The sequence below is a fragment of the Eptatretus burgeri genome, chromosome 2 (genome assembly GCF_056783735.1).
Source record: "Eptatretus burgeri isolate ZD-2024b chromosome 2, Ebu_testis_v1, whole genome shotgun sequence".
NCBI classification, from domain to species: Eukaryota; Metazoa; Chordata; class Myxini; order Myxiniformes; family Myxinidae; genus Eptatretus; species Eptatretus burgeri.
Window position 1 is genome coordinate 69,497,674 of NC_140962.1, and position 5,000 is coordinate 69,502,673.

A 5,000-nucleotide genomic window follows, 5' to 3' on the forward strand; every position below is an offset into this window, starting at 1 on the left:
GATCTTTTCTGGTGATCACCAGTTTGGTGTGGTTGTCCACATTGTGGGTCATCAGATACTGACAGATCAAACATATCAGTTGTACTTTGTTGTAGGCAACATTTAGGACCACTTTTTGCGCTGGAAGTGTTGTGTATAAGTTGAGTTGATGTTTTCGACTTGAATCATGACCTGCGCGACTGGATCTCGGCATTTGTTTCGTGCTGATTTTGATGTACCTGTCGAAAATCAGGTATACGTCACAACCCTCCAGGTGGTATTTCATGGTTCCCATGAAGTTGATCACATAATCCTCAACTGTCCCATTTGTGGGCCAATGTACAGTCCATAACATGGCGCATCCATCGATGATGACAGCATCTGGAAACCTTGGATTCGACTTGATTGCTCAACTTGGAGTTTCATCTTCAGGATTGCTTTCGACTGAGTCCGCATCGCACCACTCTCATCAAACAAGGAGGCTGGGACAGGGGACAGTTCGAAAGAGAGGACATCCTTGATATCAATATCCCTGTATTGTTGGAGACATATAGTCCAGGCATTGTATAACAAATCATGACTGAACCTCACACATTGCAACAGAAAATCTGATGACTTCATTACTCATAAATGTGTCCTCCTCTATAACATATAAAAAGTCCGAATGAATCCAAGTGGTGGAAATATCTTTTTTTAATAAATTAAAATTATTAAAATAACTTTTAATTTTTTTTTTTAATTTCCCAAATTTTCCTTAACCGTACTCTGCTACCACTTTTTGCGACTTTATAATGCGATATTTCACAACGCTCTAACTATATATGTAATACGAAACACATTTCCATCGGAAGATGGTCTGGTTTTATTATTGAGATGACCCGTACTTTCAGATAAGACTTCGAAATGATTTAAATCCATTTATTATGGCCTGGCATATATACTTTAATAGTGCATGCACTGATGTTCAACACAACTAATAATGTGTCATGATAAAAAGTCATGTGCTTCTGAAGACATTATTTTAAAATAATAGCACTATTATACTATATAAGGCAACATAATATTTTAAGTTGTCTGGTTACTCAACCACTGGTTTCATCATCGTCATCGTCATCACATTCAGTCTGAAATGAATTTGCACACCCTGATCCTTTGCAGTTGCTACATGCAACAGAGCACTCAATGTCGTGCTTCTTGCATGTGCACCTTAGGCTGCTGCAAACTGTCTTGCAGCTGCATCTGATGACCTGCAGGAGTTCCTGGGGAGCTTGTGGTAAGTCGGTTTGGACAGGGTTGAACCCCCCATCACTTTCTTTCCATCCCCAGTCTGGTGGCAGGAGTTCATCCACGGTTCCCTTCCACTGCTGCACCTGGTAGTACACGCGGAGACTGTGGTACTTTGCTGTTGCAGAGGTAGGTGGTAGGCTCTGTGGCTGTACATAAGTTCGAGTAGCCACCTTCTCACAAAAGTGCTTGTGTCATCATGAGTTGAGTCCCTCCCCAGGCTTACCATTGTACAGGCAGACCAAAGCATTCGCTCCTGCTGTCACAACATCTGCTGTGGAAGCTGACGGTGTGTCAAACACTGAAGTTTGCTCACGGAAGTCATCACTGGTTGTGAATTTCTTGAGGGCGGCTCCTTTACCAATGCCATACAGGCGGGATGTAGTTTCACACCCAAGGATCGTGTGGATGAAGAGAATGTGAGTGCACACACTGGGACCCAGTTGCTGCTTGAGAGCCTTGATGTTCCAGACATGTGGGTTATTTGTGCTCTTCTTTGGCTCAGGTTGGAAGAAGCGGTCATGTGACTCGAGCTTGGTATGGTAGATAAGGAGCATGAGCAGATCTGTATCATCACCGATGAGCACAGTGTTTGTTGTGGTTGAAGACTCCACTGCTTTCTGCACTATGAGGAGATCAGCATCACCTGAAGCATGATAGGTCTGACAGTTCTTTTTCTGCAGTTGGCCACTGAGCATGTGGATGAACTGTTGCTTGTTTGTGTTGTTTGCGAGGTACTCGTCTTTCTTCATTGTAACAGGCATGCCCTCATCAAAAGTCATGGTTGCTCCAGTCCTCCTACCTGCTCGTCTCTGGTGTGTCATGTCCTTGGTGGATGTACCCTCATAACCATCGAAAACGACAATTGCCTCCCCATACTTTATTGTGACATACTCGGTGTACAACCTGCAGATGTTATTGTATGTGGATCCACGTGTCCATGGGATGCGCTGAACAAGTGCTCCACCATCCAGCACGTACTGAACCTGGCCTGTGATCCCTGGAAGGTCAGGTGTGAGGAGGGCCCAGATGGCATCTGCTAGCACTGGCTTCTGTGGATGTTGACACATTAGGGAGGTGTCAAACAGTGCTGGTGGATGACTGCACAGCTCATACTTGAATACTGACGCCAAATCTCGTGATGCTTTTGCAGCAACTGTGAGTCGCTGGAAAAGTAGTTGAGGATCCACCAGCACTGCTTCGCCACCAGTCTTCACTGATGATTGCGTGCTCAAGGTGATTGCCTGATCCCTTTTCATGAATGTGTACTCAGCAGTGGTGTGTCCATCCATGCTGGCCAAGATGGTGTTCTCGATGGTCTTTACCTTGTCAACATTCACAGTAGTGTTTGCATGGACCAAAGTCGAGACACTGCGCAAGCTTGGATCAGGGCAGAAGGGGTTTCTTTCATGGAGATAGTTCAAAACTGCGTGTGTCCTTCAGGTCACGTGCTTGCCTTGCATCTGTCATGTCCTTGTTTTGCTCACCAGTGTTGTAATTGACTCCTGTTAGCTCTTGCATGGCATTGTTGACTTCAGCGAAAACTGGCATGGCGAGGAGCCATGTTACACACTGCTGTTCTGTCATCCCTCGCCCTTTTGTGAGGCCACCACTGGTCTTCATGCTTCTCATTAGTACTTGTTCAATGATGAGATCTACGGACAGGCCAGCCCATAGCCGATCACTTCTTCTGACCACATGGAATCCCTCTTCAATTCTCTGGTAGACATCTGGATGTTCCTACTGGAGCTTGCACATCTGCTGCACATAGATCCGAGCCAATTTCGTGTGGAGATTGTGCTCAGATGCTGCTATAAAAGGAAGCATTTCTGATATTGCCTCAAGGTGCAGTGCCCAGTTTCTAGTACGTTCTGCTCTCAGAAACTTGCAAAGTATGTCTGCAATATACATGCACTGCAACCAGAGGGCAGCAGTCCCACGAGAGGATTTCAGGAATTCAGTTTTGTTTCTTAACAGTTTCTTTATTCTGAGCACCACATCAGCATGACAAGCTTCCTCTGCAGGCACTGATGCCTTCATCAAATGTTCATAGAGGACAACAACTTCATCCAGATCAGGGTTTCCTGTCCCATCTCAAGCTGGAGTATCTTCATCTGATGACATGTGTGCATCAGTGATCTCCTGTGAATCTGCATCTTCTGGCTCACCAGACTGTTGAGGGAGAGCCACATCACGTGCGTCAGACACAATCATGGCATTGAGGACACCATCGACAAGGAGGTGTGCACGCACAGTCCGTGCAATTGCTTTCCCTGTCATTATGTGCACCACGGCGTTGTCTGCATCGATGAGCTCCAGAACTTCTTGTAACCCAGATCCAGCCATGAAATGCCCGATGGACGCCAGGAAATTCATCTCAGTGTGGAAGCCTCCAAGTCTCAGGACTATGTTGCTCAAGTCCCTTCCTTTCGGTTGAGCATCGATGATCAAGAGGGCCTTCCAACATAATGGTTGATCAAAGGTAATGATTGGTGTGGCATTGTGGCGGCGGGCTTGCTCACTTACAAACTCCAGTGTTGAGAAGATGCATGTGGTGTCACTGGGATTCATGTCGATCATTGGAAGTAAGACAAAGGATGATTTCCCTGGATGATTGCCATGCTGTACAAACTGCATCATCCCAGACCATGCTGGCCTTGGTGGGGCAAAAATGATGGCTGTCTTCCATATAAGATCCAGATCTGCCGTTGGGTCTTGTGCCTCCATAGTGACAAGCTTCTGGTACGTCACTGCATCTGTTCCACTACCGACTTCCATGTGGAACAGAATTGGAACTCTTCCCACCATGGATACATCAGGGGTGACTTTTTCTCTGAGGATGGGATTGATGGTCTTGGTAGCTGGTGTAACGGCAGCAATCATCCCCATACCATGGAAGGTGTTGTTGCCATCCAGGGTGCGAATGTTGTTGTCCACATTGTCAGCGGCATACTGAACGAACTCACCGGAGAAGCCAGGAATGTCAGTTCTTAGCGACACCACAGCATTGCGAACAAATCTTTGCACCTATGTTTAGGAGCAGCAGAATCCAAGCTTGTGAAGCGTATCGACCAGGAAGCGTGATGCAAAGTGGTGGTGGACCTGGACTCCTTGCCCAATCTGCAGTGGCACCAGAATAACACTTGGTCGGGTCGCCTGCATGATTGCTTGTCCGATGGAGGCAGTTTTCATGCCGGCATTTTTTTTTACCCCAAGCAACCCTTTCAGTAGAACCCTGAGGCTTTCTGGAAGAAAGTTGATGGCATCCTCTTCAGACTTCAGTGATTCACAGTCAGGATATACATCATGGTACGTTTCCACTAATTTGATGTAATTTTGATAAGTTTGGCAGCAGTTTCAATAATCCTCTTCTTCTCTGTTTTGGGATCAGCTTTTCTGTGAGAATAAAAGTCCTGGAGGATCGCTTGGGCTGTGCTTCTGAAGGTAACCACATTTGGCTTCCCATCAATCTCGGTGTGGATGATTCTGTCACCAAACTGCTCCTTCAGTTTGAACGTCATTTGCGTGTAGCCATATGCTTGACATTTTGAGCCTTTGAGATTGTTTTCCATCCGGCCAACAAGATCATTGATCGTGATCTGTTCATTGTCATTTTCTTCGAGAAAGTTCGCAACTTCCAGAAAGGCATTAAATCTTTCTTGGTCTTGTGGCCGACCCAGTTTTGTTTTCTTTACCTCAGTTTCGCTGTTCTGATGAGCTGCTGGCATTTGCTTCTT

At 45.9% G+C, this 5,000-nt stretch overlaps 1 protein-coding gene and 1 pseudogene across 1 annotated transcript in view; one reads left to right on the top strand and one right to left on the bottom strand.

The window, feature by feature from the left end:
• The window catches only part of LOC147032240 (protein FAM200C-like), a 31,210-nt gene that overhangs the window by 10,976 nt on the left and 15,234 nt on the right, over positions 1 to 5,000 (top strand). The gene's annotated exons all lie outside the window — the stretch shown is intronic.
• On the bottom strand, positions 1,037 to 2,876 carry LOC147032241 (uncharacterized; annotated as a pseudogene).